This window comes from Symphalangus syndactylus, chromosome 13 (genome assembly GCF_028878055.3).
Source record: "Symphalangus syndactylus isolate Jambi chromosome 13, NHGRI_mSymSyn1-v2.1_pri, whole genome shotgun sequence".
Taxonomy (NCBI): domain Eukaryota; kingdom Metazoa; phylum Chordata; class Mammalia; order Primates; family Hylobatidae; genus Symphalangus; species Symphalangus syndactylus.
Window position 1 is genome coordinate 62,749,532 of NC_072435.2, and position 19,959 is coordinate 62,769,490.

The window sequence follows — 19,959 nt, forward strand, 5'->3', positions numbered from 1 at the left end:
GGTAAGATAGGTTGAAAAAGATGACAAACAGTAAAATCCAGGGATTATTTGTGGATTTCACCATTCTGGGCCTATCCTATTCTTTTTAATCATCTATAAGCACTTATGATTATAATGCAAGGATGTCCTCGTTTCTGGAAGTTATTATTTCTATCTTTTCTGGAAGTGAAATTACTTATGGAATTCAGTAATTTCTTATCTGAAGAAAAATGTTCTTTTATCACAAATTCCCACTTTAGGACAAAATGCTATTGAAGTTACAGTGTTTAAATTTTTCTTTGGGATGAAACTTTGATTTTCATACTTTCAACTGACATTTGTTATAGAGTTATGGTGCTGGGGGAGAAAAACATACAGCCAATGGGTCTCCAGAAGAAAAGGTCCCTAGAATATTAACCCCTTCCTTCCACAGAGGAAGCCACACTCACGAGTGCACACTTTGCTCATTGGGTAGTCAAAGCCCCATGAGCAGCCTAAATGCTATAATTTAAGAGGTCCCGGTCCTAACCTGTCCTTGTCCCCAGATGCCTCTCCCATGCAAAAAAATGTCTTCTGTTCGATGTGCTGCCTGAAATTCTGCCAATTTGTTCTTTGTTTGAATTATCATCCTGGGCTACTTTTTAAAATGCACATATTTCTGGGTGGGTTAGACAGTCATTGCCAGATAAGAATTGATTTTTAACCAGATTGCTTTCTGGGGACTCTAAGGCTTCTTGGAGGTTATAATGCAAGACAACAAAGGGCAGCATTTCTGGAGCTTCTTCGAGGGGACCGGAGAGAAAAGTGCCAAGGTGCGTACAAGCAGCATACAATAGCAAAGAAAGCACCAGGGCCAACTTGGCTTATTGGAAATTTTGCCCAGAACATATCCAGTTGTTGATTGAACCATAACTACTACTAGAAATAATATTCCTCATTTGCAGAACTAGGAAAAACATCTTTAGAACTGTATTTCCAATTAAATGAATGACTATTAAGCCGTTATCATATATGGGATATTGAGTAAGGTGGTGTTGGTATTTACTGAGCACCTATTTATTACACGATATAAGTTTTGCATACATTATTTTACTTAATCTCCTCATCACCCCCTTTTGCAGGTGATGAAACCTAAAGCAAGAGAAGTCAAGTTACTAGGTAGGGAGTGACCGACCTAGAATTCAAGTCTAGTTCTAGCCTTGTATTTTTAGAAACCGTGTTTCCGAGCTTTTAATCAGGTCTGTGTGAAACTGCCTTTGCAAAAATTATGACAGTGAGAAAAATCTGACACAGGAAAATTATGACAATGAAAGAAATCTGACCTAACCGATTTCCTCTTGCTTTTAACCCTAAGCTGCCCTTGTTCATTCCTGGGAGTAGGCTAACTGTGGGAAGAATTTAGTTACAGTTTAATTTAGAAACAAAGGCTACAAACTCCCTCCTTGTTTGTGGATCAGACTGCCTTTGTAAAACTAACCAATTAGCCACAAGATTAGAAATTATGACTCAGGAGTCATGCAGCTAGAGGCCACGAGATTCCTAACCTCCTAGTTGGATAACATCACTATTGTAAAATCTAAGATTGGTGTTAAAGGTATTTTTCAGATCCCGCCTTCTGACGGACCAGCTGGTGCCACTTAGACCGATAAACTGCTTCATCTGGTCTTGTGGGCCCCACCCAGAAATTGACTCGGGGCAAGAAGACAGCTTCAACCCCCGCCCCCATTCCCCATTTCCTAGGCCTCTGCCTGCCAAGCTATCGTTAAAAAATCCCTAGCCTCCAAATTTTCAGGGAGCTGATTTGAGTAATAATAACCTCCTGTCCTCTTGCTTAGCTGGCTCTGCATTTATTAAACTCTCTATTGCAAAAACCCACTGTTCTTGGTGTATTGCCTTTTCTGAGCAGTTGGCAAGATGAAACTTGGGTGATTACGTATGTGTCTAGAAGAGAGCTAATATATTGTGGTGGGATCATCTTTCTGCAGAGCACATAGCACTTTTTAAAAAGCACTGAGTAATTACATGATGGGGAAATATCATAGACAATCTAATGCCAGGTCTTGTGTGTCTCCCTTGCGTAAAATTATCTTCTGTAATAAGGTCATGTGAATTTTTTAGATGCAAATAACGTGCACATAGGATATGAGACATTGCAGAACTCATAGCTGAGGTACACACGTGCTGCTAGTTAAAAACATTGAGAAATGGCTCACACCTGTAAGTTAAAGTGCTGCTAGTTAAAAACATTGAGATTACAGGCTCACACCTGTAATCCCAGCACTTCGGGAGGCTGAGGCGGGCAGATCACCTGAGGTCAAGAGTTCGAGACTAGCCTGGCCAACATGGTGAACCTTTGTCTTTACTAAAAATACAAAAATTAGCCAGGTGTGGTGGCAGGCACCTATAATCCCAGCTACTCGGGAGGCTGAGGCAGGAAAGTTGCTTGAACCCGGGCGGCAGAGGTTGCAGTGAGCCGAGATCGTGCCACTGCACTCCAGCCTGGGCGACAGAGTGAGACTCCATCTCAAAACAAAACAAAATATTGAGAGACGTTTTGTTAAAATATTGAAGAATACATTTTTACAAGCAAATATATTTAACGAAGCCATAATTCCATTAAGTGGAATATGAAGAACCCATATTTCAGAACAAGCCTGACAGAAGACTAATACTTTCATATAATTGAAGTATTTTAAAAAAACTTTTCAAGGATAATTTTAGCATTCCGGTGCACAGTAGAAATAACCTTATTCCCTGCTAATTGGAATGTATAATTCTGAAAGAGGCATTGATCATCTCAATTAGAAATAAGGTTTATGATGTTGAGAGATAACGCCCTTTGGTTTAATAATTTGCAACAAGTTAATTTACAATGGGAAACAGAAACCTGACCCAATACTGTTTCTCTTGCTTCTGGTTCAGGTCTGTCAGCCCACATGGCTTACTCATCTTTCAAGTGCAAGGCAGCTCTGCGTGGAGGATGGTAAGACTTTGGGCCAGCCCAAGGCATGACTGAAGGAAGGAGGTAGTGGTCACGTTGCTGAGTCCTTCTCTTTTCCCTCTCTGAACTATGCTCCACCTCCTGGTGCTCTGTCTCACCTGCTTTGCAATGGACGTGGTGAGAGTTTGCCAATCATTGCTCTTTGGAGCATACCAGGCAGAAAGGCACCTACTACCAAATCCATCTCCTCCACCTCTTTCTTCCACTCTACTCAAACTCATGAAGAGAGGCTGCTTCCACCTAGTTACAAGGAAAATATTGGATTACATCTGGAAACACAGAGAAAGGATGGGGAGTTTGTAGAGTTACCCAAAGCATCTAGCCTGGGGAGAGTGAGCACAAATCCAGCTGTGCTTCACCCACCCTGTCCTGTCCTTTTTTTTTTTTTTTTTCCTAGTGGCTCCACTGCCTCCAACCAGCCCAGGGTATGGCTGTGTCAGCCCAAAGGGGGGACTTTATGTCATCGTCTGTCTGGAGGGAGTCTCCCTTTCTGTTCTGCAGATACCATTTAGGCTCTCCCTCAATTATTACTGCAGTGACATAGTCCTTTAAAGATTTTATTCTTCTCTAGAAGTCCAGTGCACTATCCATTGCTCCACAGAGCCACTTTAAAGATTTTGTTCTAAATGCCCTTATACACATTTTCTTATTTGAAAATTGCAATAGCCTAGTCACTTAAAATGTGTCAGAGATTATTTATCTCTACCGTGCAGATGAGGAAGCCGAGACTCTTATTGAGACTCGTTTTTCTAAGGTGCTAGATCTTGATCTTGAACCACGTTCTTGTGATTTTATGTTGTCCTTCCTACCCTTACTTTGTTGGAATCTATTCATCGTAAAATGTGAACGACTAATAGTATTTTTAAAATCCTTTATTATTAACTGTGCATACATATATGAAAATATAGAGAGTAGAATAATAAACTTATGTACCTATTATCCAGATTCAACAATTACTAGATTTGGCCAGGCACCATGGCTTTTCATCTTACATATTTTAGTTTGTATGTCTTTAAAAAATAGACATATTCGGCTGGGCACTGTGGCTCGTGCCTGTAATCCGAACACTTTGGGAGGTTGAGGTGGGCAGATCACTTGAGGTCAGGAGTTCAAGACCAGCCCGGACAACATGGTGAAACCCCATCTCTACTAAAAATACAAAATTAGCTGGGCATGGTGGCACACACCTGTAATCCCAGCTACTAGGGAGGCTGAGGCAGGAGAATCGTCTGAACCTTGGAGGCAGAGGTTGCAGTGAGACGAGATTACGCCATTGCACTCCAGCCTGGGTGACAGAGCGAGACTCCATCTCAAAAAAAAAAAAAAGAAAATAGACATATTCTTGTGTAGCCACAATGACATTGTCATACCTAACAAAATTAATAATTATTCCTTGGTATCATCTAATAGCCACTTCATATTCAAATTTCCTAATTTGTCTAAAAAATTCTTTTATTGTGGCTGTGTTCAAGTCAGGGTTCAAAAAAGGTTTTCATGCTATTATCCCTTCTTTCTCCTTATTTTCAACTTCTTTACTTCTGTCTGCTCTATTGTTTGGAAGCTCACTGACACATTCACCATCTTTAAACACACATACACATACACACACACATATGTGTGCGTGCACATGCACACATAGACATATTTGCTGTTGGGGAATCAGGTGGCAGCTAGCATGGCCCTTGTGCTCCAAGGAGCTGATAAGACACATCTACGGGAAACAGCAGTGAGATAGTGCTAAGGTAGAATTGCAAGGTTAGGCAAGTCTTATTTATTCAGAAATATTCTTTTGAGAACCTGATATATACCAGATTCTGTACTATATGCTAGAGATAAAAGTGAGGATTAAGTTTAAAGTGGGAGGTTGGGAACAGACATTAAAATAAATAGCCATAAATGGCATTATTGCATGTTGTCTTCTAATCGCTTCTATATGTCCCATCTTTCAGGGTTGACTTGCTTTTGGTAATATATCTCTAAAATGAAGAGTGTCAGTTCTCGTATTCAATTCTCGTCATTTTCACATAAAGCTCTGTGTATTTTGGATAGTTCTAGCTTTACTAAGTGAATAACTGAGGGCTTCATTGCACGTAACTGTAACCCTTTGATTCCTTTCACTATTTACTTTCATCTTTCATTATATTTGGTTTTTATTTCTTATGAAGGATAAAATTTGGATTTAGGCCTGTGGTATTGAACAAGCTGGATGGCTGTTAGAGATAGAAAGCCAACTGCTTGCCTGAACAGTTTTATAATAGCACTGACAGAATATTAATTTTGGTTGCTGTATTAGGTAATGCTCGCCATGTAGCAAACATGTCCCAAAATGTACAGGCTCTGTATTTAGAGCTGCAGTTTTCTTATCACATATAAGCTTATGTATGATAATAATAAGATGTCGTGTTTCTCCTAGAAGTTCTGTAAAGAAATAATGTACATTGACACATTTTACAAACTAACGTGCTAAACAAGTGTTAGTGTCAACAGCAGGCACAGGGTTGGCAGCGGCATCAGCAGTGGTAGTAGTAGTTACCATGACTCTCGTCAAATGTCAGTAAACCATCTCTCCTAATCTCTGAGCCTGGGATTGTTGTCAGAATGCAAAGTTGAGAAAGAAACTCTGGAGATCTCATTCCCGTTTTTGATACAGCAGTGGTTCACTTCCTACAGGAGTCTGTAATTTGGAAGAATTAATGGTTTCATTCAGGGAAAGCCTGAGATAATGAGAAAACTCTTCTGTATTCATTGGCCTCTACTTTGTTTTATGATAGAAGGTGCCCTTGGGAACACTGCACTGGATACTAAAAATTTATCTTCTTCCTCTATATTCATTGCTAGATATTATTTATGCTTGTTTATTTTTCTTTAGTGGCCTCTGAATAGATTTGTATTTTTATAATGTGTGGCACTTAATAATTACAGCTATGAGCAATTTGTAAAAAAATTTGCTGGATGTTTTTCTAAGTTCTACTGCAGTGGGCATGAAATGAGTGAGCATAGGAACCACCAGGGGGAATGTAATAAAATTTCATGTTCTAGGGCCAACCATTATACTTTGAATTGTAGATCTGAGAAAGGTTTAGTCATCGGGGATATTGGTTAAGTTTTTCTGCTCAGTTAACTTTTTAAAATGCACTCTTGTGTTTATTTTTAGTGATTACCCTAGAAGTTTTAAAATGCATTCCTGACTAACTATAAAACACCTTCCTTAAGCTTTACCCAAACCATGAAAAAGCTTGTGATGGTTTAACTTTAGTTACTGCCTCTTACCCTTTGTGCTATTGTAGTCATATATTCATACATTTTAATTTTTATATATGTTTTAATGCCCACAAAACATATTATTACTGTGTTTAAAGCAGTGAATATAACTTTTTTTTTTTGAGATGGAGTCTTGCTCTGTTGCCCAGGCTGGAGTGCAGTGGCACTATCTCGCTCACTGCAACTTCTGCCTCCCAGGTTCAAGCGATTCTCATGCCTTAGCCTTCCAAGTAGCTGGAATTACAGACGTGTGCCACCACACTTGGCTAGTTTTTGTATTTTTAGTAGAGATGGGGTTTCACAATGTTGGCCAGGCTGGTCTCGAACTCCTGACCTCAGGTGATCTGCCTTCCTCGGCCTTCCAAAGTACTGGGAATACAGGCATAAGCCACTGCGCCTGTCCTGAATATAACTTTATATTTACCTTTTCTATTGCGTTTCATTTCTTCCTGTAATTTCTGTTAGCTATCATCTGGGGTTGCCTTCTCTAACTTGAAGAACTTCCTTTAGTACACTCATAGTACAAGTTTTTTCACTTTTGTTTGAAAACATTTTTATTTCACTTTCGTTTTTTGAAGGATACATTCACTGGGTATAGTATTTTAGATTGGCATTATTTTTTTTACCTGTCCCCACCCCGCCCTCACACCCCAGCATATTAAAAATGTTATTTCTTTGTATTTTGGCTTTCAATTTCCTTTGAAAATTCAGCCTTCATTATAGTTGTTGCTCCTTTGTAGATAATGTATTTTTTACCTCTGGCAGCTTTTAATATTTTTTTTTTCCTTTTTTAAAGTTTGATTTTCTATACTTTAACCAAGATGTTCCAGCATGACTTTCTTTGTTTTTATCCTGCTTGGTGTTTACTGAACTTCTTGAATCTACAAGTTGATGTCTTTCATCAATTTTAGAAAATATAAAATTATTTTCTTTTCAAATATTACTCCTGCCCCAATTTCTCTCTCCTCTCCTCTGGAACTCCAAATACATACATATTAAGCCTTTTGACTGTCTTTCATGTATTTTTTATTATGCTCTGTTCTGTTCTTATTATTCTTCCTATGCCCTCTGTGCTTCTATATGGATATTTTATACTATCTTTTAGCTCACTAATTTTATATTTATTGTGCCCAGGTCACTGTTAAGGATATCCAATTATTTAATTTTAGATATAGTATAGTTTTAGTCTAGAATGTTTATTTTATTCTTGTATATAATTCATTTATCTGTTGAGTTTTTCCATGTTTTTATCTATTTTGCCCATTTTTTTCTTTATTTTCTTTAACATTTTAACTTAGTTATTTAGAAGTGTTAGTCTACTTAGTCCAACATCTGGATCATCTGTGGGTACATTATCTATTTTTTTCATTTGATTTTGATATATTTTCCTGCCTATTCATATGTCTGTTGACATTTGGTTATATTCTGGTCATTGTGTCTAAGAGAATAGTAACATCTCTGCATGATGTCTTTTTACCAGGGAGTTCCCCCTTTCCCTCTACTAGGTAGATAAAGTGTATTATCCTCTGGTAATTTTTCTGGCAACTCTTGTTTAAAACCCAAAAGAGAAAAGGAATTGTGAAGCTGTGCTACTCTGGCCTGTGTTCATATTAAAAATCAAGACCAAGCAAGTTTTGCCCATGTTTTCTGAGGGCTCATGATTTGGCCTTGCACCCAGGGACTGAACTGAGCCAGGGTTTAGTAAAATAGTCACTCTACTTTTGTTGTTTATTATTCTTCAGCCCTGGTCTATGCAGGCTTTTGATTCAAATTTTGGAAAGTGTCTTTCTTTGGCCTGAAACTTTTGCCCTTTGAAGATTTTGAGGTGTTAACTATTTAACTTCCTGCTCCAGGCAAATTTAAAATATGCGAACTGTCTTCAGAGAGTGACTAGTTGTATTATTGCAGACCCTTTCTGTCCACTGGGATTTTATCTTCAAGGCAACAAGAGTCTGTGGGAGATTTCACTTGGCTTTTCTAGCCTAGCATCCCCAGGCCTCCAGCCTCCCACGCTGTTCCAGAACATAGCAAATGATCAGTGCTAAAAATCAGTCTTGCATTTGGGTCTCCTCTAGTTTCCAGTCTTCCAGATCTGTGTGGACACCAAAGACTCTGCTTGTTTCACTTTCCTTAGTCCAAGAGCCATGGGCCTCTTACCAGTGGCACTTATGTCTTGCCAAGTGCCTTGAGGAATAAAGACAGGTGACTGTGGTCAACTCGCCTAGGGAGTATTTACTCACCCTTCATGTTGGAATCAATCTAAAGTTCATTGCTTCCAGAGAACTCTGATACCTTAAAATAAAATTTTTGCAATTTTGGTTATTGCAGGGGGAATATTGGCCCTCTATAACCTGCTATGTCCTACCTTACTTTGAATGGTACTGATGCTACTGATTGGAGGCCCACAGCTTTATTCCCACTACCTTTCGTTTCAGAAAAGGCTATATACTTACTTGGAATGTATAAATTTTGTACTAATCTATAACTGAAGATTTAGGATTTAAATATGTTACTGAGAAATGTGCATGAAGACATCATCCTTATTTAATCAGCTTCTGAGAATAAAAACTGCTTTATTCTAAATTCTGTGCTATGGGTCATAAAATGGCATATGGAGTTAAATAGAATTGTACCCAATTCCAACGTGTTATTTTTATGAGTGAATTTGTTTCAAAACATAGTTTTGGGAAGCATATTCTCTAGCAACTTATTCGAAAAAGATTTCAAGTTCAATGATAAAAAAGAAAGAAAAAGAAAAAGATAAACCTTGAAGAAATTAATCTCCTGCTGATTTAGCTTCTTTAATTTTTAAAAATATTTTTTGATCTTGTAAAAAGCCACTTTATTGAGGTATAACTTACATTTTAAAAATTGCAGATATTTTACATTTATATTTCAATAAGCTTTTGACAAATGTGTATCCCTAGGTAACCATCTTCACAGTAAAGATAAAAAACATTTCCTCAACCAGGTGCAGTGGCTTAGGTCTTTAATCCCAGCATTTTGGGAGGCCGAGGTGGGTGGATCACCTGAGGTCAGGAATTCGAGACCAGCCTCGCCAACATGGTGAAACCCCGTCTCTACTAAAAATACAAAAATCAGCCAGGTGTAGTGGCACGCACCTGTAATCCCAGCTACTCAGGAGGCTGAGGCAGGAGAATCGCTTGAACCCAGGAGGCGAAGGTTGCAGTGAGCCGAGATCACGCCACTGCACTCCAGCCTGGGTGACAGAGCGAGACTCCATCTCAAGATAAATACATACATACATACATACATACATACATACATACATACATACGTACATTTCCTCGAATATTTCCACCTTTTGTTTTTACTCTCATATATGCATTCCACAGCAGCTAGTTACTTAGCTTTCTTCCTCTTCTTCACAAGTTGCTGGTTCCTGATGCACATTTATACACATTGCCACTACTGCTTCTGAAATACTCCCTCGCAATTTGAGCCCTCCAATCTCTGCTTCCTTTTTCTTACCTCTAAATTCTTATGCATGTGGAGGAATGGGTTGAACGTGGGCATTTTGGCATGCTGCTCTGTAAATCTGTTCTCTACTTGATTAATATTTCTATACCCAGACTGCCCTCCTTGGAGACAGAGATCTATTTCTCTTGAAATTCCCCAGAGGACTCTCTACTATATTTTGTTCGATAAGTGCTATTAATAAATGCAATTTGAAGAATGTAAATAAACTTTATTTTTTAAAGTTCTAGACTAACCCCAGGCAGCCTCTGTGGAGTTCATTCTATGTGAAGAGTTCTGAGCATGCACCCACAGCACACACGGTGCCATTAGCTCATTCAGCTTCTCAACATAATTTCATACCCGGCTAGCATGAGATTGTCTTTTATGAAAGCATTGACCCATAGCAGTGGCAGCATATGTCTATTAGTGTGCTCAACATTAAATTGGAATTTTAATGCTAATAATTAACTAGAATAATATCTCACTTGGACAGAAGCCATTTCATCCTCTCTTATGAGCTATAATGTTATTTGAACAACTATCAAGTCCAAAGAAGTAGAAAGAAAATTTTTTATTACAACGTTTTAGGAAAGGTAAAAGAAGAAATTCAGGTTTCATGAAAATATTTCTTAAAGATAATGATCATTCTGAAATGGCATTAGCTAACACGAAACGATCTTGTTACTAAAATGCTATTTCAATTTTCCTCTATTTTTAAGCCAAGTGAGTCATGAAGGAATAATATTGGTCGTTGTATCTATATTACTAATACAAACACGTGTAGGCTTTTAATAGTATTCAAGAAAATCTAGAGAAATGAAATTCACAAATTTTATTTAAGACCAGTACTAGTAATTTTCTTTCATAACACTCTGTAGGAACGCTTGATAAGTCCGCTTTGGTTTCCTGTTTTGGTCAGGCTAACCTTAAATGAAGAGCCTGGCAACGATGGAAATGCAGAAAAGAGAGAGAAAAAGAAAAGATCTATGTAATCCTTGACCAGTAAAATCAGCTGACAAATAATCAGGAGTTGATAGAGGTCAGGGTAGGGACATGAAGCAGGACACAAAGCTTTATTACAAACATACTAAATCCAGGGGATTTCCTATGTGAAGGCCCATTTAATTCCTTATCACTGTCCAGTTGTGTGTGTGTGTGTGTGTGTGTGTGTGTGTGTGTATATATATATATAATTATTTTATAGATAAGGAAACTGAGATTTAAGGCAGTTTGATTAGATCAGAGTTACAAAGAGCCAGAGTCTAAACCTGTATATTCTGACTCAAGGGTTTATGTAACTATAGCCCATGCTCATGTCTAGCTTCCTGGAGTCATAGAATGGGGGCAAAGAGACAAATCTTCCTTCTTATTTAGTGCATTATTCTTTGTCAACATACGTGTGAGACTGAGATTATACCCATCAGTGACAAACCCAGATATGATAACCCCAGGTTTTTGAGGTTTCCATTTGTTTGACAAGTTTAGTTATCTGAAAAGCTTCCTGACTGTTTTAAACAGAATGCCTTGGTCCTCTGAGAATAGGACACCTTCACTGGGCACTGGCAGGGACTGTCATCTTGAAGTGACACCTTAAAGCTTTCCTAATTGTGACTACTTTTGATTTTTAGGAAGCCTGTTGCTAGTGTAAGCATTGAGACTGCAGGGCTCAACCCTGGCTCCAGATTGACAATGGTGGAATTTGTAGGTAACAGAAACCCAATTAATAAGCTGAATGTATAAAAATGGTCTCTAAACTTTGGAAATGGGGCCAGGTGGTGATGACAAAAACAAATGTGGTTGGTTTGCCCTCTGCATGTTGGCTTTGCCCTGTACTAACAGCTTCCTTCTCACATTGTCACTGTCTCTCTTTCTCTCTTCTTTTCTTTTTAACACAATGTTATTTGAATTCACGCAGTGTGAGTCAGTTTTATAGATTAGGGCACATCAGGAATACAAAGTTGTGGAGGTAGAATGTGTGTGGCCAATGAGATTTACTTTTTGGGAACTAGATGACATAAACCAATGTATTTGGTAATCATTTGGTTCTGATTATGTAAATCTGTAGATAAATGTGAAATTAGGAATGCCTGATAAAGATATATTGCATATGTTGCACAAAGGTATCTGCTAGTACCATTTAATAGTTGTAATAATAACAACAGTTGACATTTGCGAGTGCTCGCTATGTGCAAGGCACTGTGCTAAACTTATGTTATTCAATTATTACACCGTCGCTATGAAACAGCTATGATTATACTAATTTTACAGGTAAAGAAATGGAGATTTGAAGACGTTAAGTAATGCAAAGACACACAGCCACTAAGTGGCAGAGGTGGGACTGGAAGCCAGTTCTGTGACTTGGAAGTCCGTGCCCTCAGGCACCACATTATTTGTTTGCCTTATTATGATAGAAGGAGAGTGTAAGGCGAGGCCCTCCAAACCCGTGAGGTGTTCATTTTCACCTTCCGGGTTCACTGGCAGAACCAGACATGGAATCCAGATTTTCGAGTCTCAGTCCTTTACAAGCTAATTGGCTGACTTTGCTTCTTTGGCATTAATTTGCTTTTTCACTTTTTTCGGAAAATAGGATTTGAAGTAAAACATATGCCAATAGAAATTGTTGTTTCAAACTTAAAACAAAATGAAAACTGTGCATTTGATTACTTTGTAGTCCACTCTGGTGAACAGAAATGCAGATGGTCCAAATCTAGGGCCATGCTTTCTTCTGACCCTTCTTTTCCTAATATCAACACCATATTGTTACAAAGAGGGCAGTTCAGAGCCAAGAAGCCTCCTTATGGATAGTTATTAATTTTATCACTAAGAGAAATCTTAGTGGGAACACAGACCATGTCCAGTTGTGGGACACAGCCACTGATCTTCCTAATTCTTCCCTTGTCAGTCAGGTCAGGCTGCCTCTCGTGGCTGCTCTAGGCTTCCTCACATGCTACTGCTTGCAAAGGCAGCTGACGTTAGCATGCGTTACGATAAATGAAATTTGGTTAAATCATGCTACTGCCTTGTCAGCTCTTTCAAATTGCACTAAGAAACTCTGGTTGAGAGACATTAGCTATATATATAGTCATCATACTTGTTAAAAATGATTCCTCATGCCTGAGGAAAATAAATCATGACTTCCTTAAGGTCTACCAGAATTGTTGGTTGGCATTTCTGACTGAATTCCCTCAGTTTTTACTACAAGGTTTGATAAAAATGATATTGCATCCATTCCTGGGACTATTACAAGGCATTTAAAGCTTTCCAACATTCAACTGAGAATCCTTAAGATCACTTCCAAAATTGGATTTCTTTGCCGTAAAAGAGAGGTCTAATTTGGGCGTTACATGCATTTGATAGGATTTTAAAACTTTTCTTTTGCCTCACAAAACTGACTGGCTTTGTATTAAATGAACAAACATTTCTGTTACACAATGACTTTCCTGTACTCTAATAGTGTGTGAATAACCAAAAAACTTCATGCCATTAGAAGCTCAATATAACCCTTACCCAATAATAAATGTGGATTTCTACTTTAGAGCAAATATGGACTTTTTGGATCCATCTCTAAATCCTAGTGAAAGAAAGTGAAAAATTGAATCAAAGACATTTTTTCTTAGAAAATTACATATGGCATGGAATTTGGAAAAAACGAAGTCCTCATTGGAGATGAGTACATTTTTATTTGGGACATTTTATTAGTTTCTTATTGCTGTTGTAAGAAATTACCCCTTTCATAATAGCTTAACAATTATCCGTGTATTTTCTCTCAGTTTTGTATGTTATAAGTCTGGTAGGCTCAGCTTAGCATCTTACAATGCTGAGGTATGGGCAGGGCTGTATTTCTTACTGGAGGGTCTTGGGGGAGAATCCATTCCAGGCTTATTCAGGAGGTTGACTGCATTCAGTTCCTTGCGGTTGTAGAAAGTAGGCCCCTATTTTCTCGTTGGCTGTCCACAGAACATTGTTCTCAGCCTCTAGACCCTGCCCACATTCCCTGTATCATGGCTTCATTCCTCTATCTTCAAAGCCAACAAAGGCTGGATAAATATTTATCTCACTCCATCTCTCTCTGACCCCCTTCACTCCCAGCCTCATCTTTCTCCCCTTCTGCTGCTGCATCTCTCTGACTGCAGATAGAGAAATATCTCTGACTTATGGGCTCAAATGATTAGATTTGGCACATTCAGATAATCCAGGATAATCTCCCTATTTTACGACCTAGATCCTTAATGATATCTGCTAAATTCATAGCAGTACCTAGATTCCTGTTTGGTTGAATAATCTTCGAGTGACATCTTTAGAATTCTATTTTCCTCTGAAATGAATACAGCAGAGGCTATCCATTAGGGACTCTTTGGCTAGAGGTGGGTGGACTGCAAGGTTTGATTCAGAATCCATATCATTTCTGCCTCTAATATTTTTAATTAGTGAGAAGAAACCCATTATATTATCAAAAAACTACTTGGCCAGCACATAGAAATATATTTTAATATGTAACCAACAGTTATACATTTACTGACATGAAGAATCACTTTTGTGTTTGCATCGTCATTAAATACATGAGTTATGGGAGAACTCAAAGAGAATCTTTCCCTGTTCAGCAATGTTGCGCTACATGCCAGTACCCCAGAGGTCTCAGCAGAGGATCAATATTGCCTTAACTCTCAAAGTACTGACTTCAGCTGACATAGTCCACTGGGGATAGAATCAAAAATTAAGACGGCTTTACCAAGGGCCTCATCTGGGGCAACGACATCGAGAAAGTGATGACCCAGACCTGAGATCTCCTGGAAAGTTGAAGTTTAGTCTCAAGGAAGGTGAAGAAATAGGACTGGGGAGAAAAACTCCAAGGAGTGGGAATGGGAGAGTTTCTCTAGGTTTATCAGAGAATACTGGAAAGGGTACCTTGAGAAGTTGGAAGTTTCTCTGATGTTTCCTTGAAGTCCTGAACCAACGTTTTGGACAAATTCCAGTAATTTTTCCATTTGCCCATCTCTATGTTCATAGTTCTTGTCATTGAATCAATAGTATAAATTCACAGTTATTCAATATATCAAACTTTAGGAAGATTAAAAGGGTTAACACAGTAGAAAATAGCCTGTTTTTCAAGAGAACTTGACCATAGCTATTCTGGACAAAAAAATATTTGCATGTTATTTACTCAGTTGACCACTTTCATGGATTCTGGTTTATGTAGGATAAAATATGGAAATAAAAATTTAAGACATTCTTTCAGTCCATAGACAAAAACAATATACTCTCTGTCATACAGTAAATCCCATTTAAATTGTACTTCTCTTCCTCACTGGAAGTTTACAATGTGGTGATTGATATGTCTGAGAGTAACCTTGGGATACAACCCAGACTTCTGAATTCTCAAACAAAGATGAAAATATGTCCAGTTTAAGTATCAGGAATTATATACGGATTCTTTGAAAACTGACATTTTATGTTCCATATATACATAGACACCTCTGATTTAACTAGAGTACTTGATTGACAGACTATTCCGTTCACTAAATAGTGTGTAAACTCTAGATTGCTATTAGGTTTTTAGAATTCCCTCTTTGCTTTCTTTGCAGGATCCCATGGAGATATATATATTTTTTAACTTTAAGTTATGGGATACACGTGCAGAACGAGCAGGTTTGTTACATAGGTATACATGTGCCATGGTGGTTTGCTGCACCCTTCAACCCATCATCTAGGTTTTAAGCCCCGCATGCAGTAGGTATTTGTCCCAATGCTCTTCTCTCCTTACCCCCACCTGCCAGCAGGCCCCGGCGTGTGAGGTTCCCCTCCCTGTGTCCATGTATTCTCATTGTTCAACTCCCGCTTATGAGTGAGAACATACGGTGTTTGGTTTTCTGTTCCGGTGTTAGTTTGCTGAGAATGATGGCTTACAGCTTCATCCATGTCCCTGCAAAGGACATGAACTCATTCTTTTTTATGGCTGCATTGTATTCCACCCATGGGGAGATTTTCATGAAAAACAGCATCAACTTGGCCCAGTTCAGAAATTCAGAACAATCAGATGGCAAAATGGAGGGCTTGGTCCTGCCTCAGTTGTGTCCCCTGCTGTCTGTGTCAGTGACTGCAAAGCATGGCTGGCAACAGCACTAGCCAAAGGCTTGTCATCACATGGATCGAAGTTACATCTGTAAAGTATTTACCATCTGATTTAAAGCACAGAGCACTCTGCAAGGAGTATATCATACTGCGAGTTTTGTTTTAAAACCGTCTTGGTACCAGTGCAGGCTCCATCAGTTATTAGCCCTGTAAACCTGAGAAAGTTGACCGCTGAGCTTCAGTTTGCTTATCTGTAAAAGGAGAATAGTACTTCAAAGGGCTGATGTAAAAATTAAATGACATAATGCAAGACAATCGATTGACATAGTAAACTCTTGGTAAGTCTTTACTATTATCATTAATAGTACACATGCATCCATTTGATGCTTATAAAGACTTGTGAGTAAGCACCAGTAAGAATGGTTGTCTTGCTGGATAATTAGGTAGAGGAGAATTCTAATTTAAGCAGGTTCAATATATCAGCGTTTTAATTTTCAAAACTGGCAAAAGCAATATGGGATTGCCTTAACCCCTAAGAGATAGGTCAATTGCCAGGCATGAAAGGGGGGCCCACCCACATGCCTTTTGATTCATATGACTGCCACCTGGACTGGGGCTTACAAGCTATGCATTGAGAAATTACTGAATTCCACTATGTGCTTTACTCCACTGTCTTGTTCAATCCTTGAAGTGATCCTAGAAAGTGGATGCTGTTACAAACCATCCCCAGTCTACAGATGAGGAAACTGAGGCTGACTAATTTGTCATTGCTACAGTCACATGGCTAATAAGCATCAGAGGTGACATTCAAATCTGTCTCAATCCACACTGTGAGCACGGGATCACCAACCTATACTACCTTTGACAGTGTTTGGACCCCCCAGAATTCCCTGGGGGTCTAAGGAGCAGGGTTATTCAGGTCTGTAACCATTCACTGTAATGGCACCTCCTGACTTTAGTTACGTAGGGTCATCAGATAATTTTAAGGAAAGTAATTATAATAGGCATTATATATGGGCTTGCTCTGTGCTAGAGAGTACAAACAGAACATTATAACATATATCTCCACAATGACCCACAAAGTAGATATTATTATTCCTTTATTACAGATGAGAAAAAAGGCCCAGGGAGGTTAAGTAATTTGCCCAAGGCTCAGAGTAAGTTGCAGGAATACGAAATACTACCTCTGAAGTGTTAATATATGACAGTGGGAATCAGGCCCTCATCAAAGGGCTATTTTGGAAACTAGCAGTTGCTGGCAAGTGAGAGATGCTTCTCCTTACCTTCAAATCCTGTGAATTCAGCCATGGGAACTTTGGGAAACTAAAAGTTCTTCCAGTGGAGAGATTTGGGGATAGGGAGCTTGTGAAAACCAAAGCCACAAAGGATCTGAGTAATAGTGAAAACCGAAGTCCATTAGAAGAATTCAATAACAGTTGTGTAACAAGTTGTTTATAATAAAAATATGCTCACATTTATGGATTTTTTCCCTCACATTTGATGAAATATTCAAGACATTTTCTCAGAAAGGCATGAGTAACACCTAGAAAGAAAAGAAAAACATGACATTTTTAGGTTAGATTGCAGCTTGTCACCATAGATTTTTTTTAAAAATCCGTTTAAAGCTTGCCAAATGACATAGGAAATTACGACTAAAAATAAAAGTGAGGTTGAAAAGGACAGAATGCAAAAGCCGCTAACCAAAACTATTCAACTCGCCTCCCACACATTCTCTCTGGTTAGTTGAGTCAACAGCATTTTAACTTTTTTAAAAACCGCTTTAAAAAACTCTACAAAACAGACTATATTAATAATTAATTTTAATTTTCATTGCAGAAAATACATTAATGGTTGAGGCTTAAGTTGACTTAAAAAAAACTTCCAAAAATGATGATCGATAAGGGGATGTCAATGATAGACCAGCCTTTGACATCTGCCTCCTTTTTGAGATCTGAAATGGCCCAGGTGAAAACGGCTAGTGTGCAGGACAATAGACATTCTGGAGATAAACAGTCTTCTTTTGTAGCTCTTCTTTTTGGTTGTAAGATGCAGAATCAGGGCCAGGCATGGTGGCTCATGCCTGTAATCCCAACACTTTGGGAGGCTGAGGCGGACGGATCACGAGGTCAGGAGATTGAGACCATCCTGGCTAACACGGTGAAACCCCGTCTCTACTAAAAAATACAAAAAAAAATTAGCCAGGCATGGTGGCGGGCACCTGTAGTCCCAGCTACTCAGGAGGCTGAGGCAGGAGAATGGCGTGAACCCAGGAGGCGGAGCTTGCAGTGAGCCGAGATCATGCCACTGCACTCCAGCCTGGGCAACAGAGTGAGACTCCATCTCAAAAAAACAAAACAAAACAAAACAAAATAAAACAAACAAAACAAAAAGATGCAGAATCAATCTCCTGTGAATTGGGACAGATAGAGAAGCCTCTTGCATTTCAGTGCTTGCTCTTCTTGTATCTCTGCTTCAGCTCTAATGTTCTCTAGTTTTTCCAAAATCATGTGCTTTATGTTTGCACGTATGGGGAAACAAAACAAAACAAACAAACAAATGGAAAAACCAGGGCAAGTGGAAGACAAGCTCAAGGCAATCTTTTGAACCAGAAATTTGTGCTCTAACCAGAAAAGGATGTCTGGGGGTTAACATTACTATTATGTAGCTATGTCATAACAATTAGTAGCCATAATTTGTTGAGCGTTTAGTATTTGCCAGGTGTTTTCCTAAGTCCTTTAATTTATTATCTAATTTCTCATCTGATGGATGAGGAACTAGAAACTTAGAGAGGTTAAATGACGCTTCCAGGGTCATGGAGCTGGTGGGGGCTGTGATCTGATGTTGGGCCTGACTGTGTTGTAAAATCCAAGAATCCAGGCTCAGGGATCAGGCGACTTGGATTTACCACTTACAATTGTGTCATCTGGGACAAGTTACATGAACTCTTTGTGCATCTGCTTCCTCAACTGTAAAATAATGGTGACAATAATGCCCACCTACTTCAAGTTTAGTTACTCAATAAATGTCAGGTATAGCCAGCATTCCAAAGCTCATGTTCTTGATCGGTTCACCCTGCACCAAACCGAAGCAAGAGTCTGTGTTGATGGTGCAAAAGGTGAATTCTGTCTGAAATTCAGACTCCTTACTTCTAGGAGGTTGCTATCCTGCCCTCCAAATTTGCGTCTTTTTGTTTTAATATATACTTAATGTCTGAGTGAGCACATCCTTATAGAACATCAAGAGTTATTACAGAATGAGGTTCCAACCAGCAAAGACTATGCTGGACAAATTCAAACTGGATTTTACTTTTTTCTTTTACATAAAAAAATAGTCAAGTCTTGGGTTTTAATTACATTTTGGTTTTAAAAATGGAATAAACTATCACAAACTTTTCTCCTAAGAAATTGTTTTCTAAGTACATAAGTGATACATTAATACAAGCTGTGGTAAAAAAAAAAATCATTAAACACAGGAGTGTACACAATATGAAGTGCAAGTTCCCCTTTAATCCATTCCAGCTCGACCTCCTGCCCATTCCAGAGGCAACCATTGATAGTAGCTTTTTTTGTATCATTGCAGATTGTTTTCTGGGCATTTTAAGATGTAGGTAAATATGCTCCTGTGGCTATTTTTTAACCATAAATGGGATAAGACTTGACATAATTTATTATTATTTTAAATGACTGCTCTGCCAGATGAAATACAAACTCATCATTGTAACAGTGAAGATCCTTTATTATGTTTGATTAATAATAATAATAATAATAGTATTACTATTATTGCCTTCCTCTCCTCCATCATTGCTGCTCCCTGACTAATGCACTCTATTTAGGAAAATTCCCCTGCTATCTCCTGAGTGAGACTTGGCCACCACCACCTTTATAGATTTGCTATTATGGCTTCCTATGTGGGAATATGCATCCCTGCTTTCTCCACCTTTGGCCCATTAGCCCATTCTTTAGGGGCCAGCCAGGTCCTCTTTTCTCAGCAGGCCTGTTAGACTCCTCTTATCTCCCAAGATTACCTAGCATCGATGGTCTTTCCCTTGAGCCATGTACACTGTTGTATTCTATTTAACAAGTCAAGGCCTGAGGAAGTGCATTGCTACTTCTGCATATGTTGTCTCCTCAATAGAATTTTATGTTTCTTTAGTTTTAAACTGTATCTTA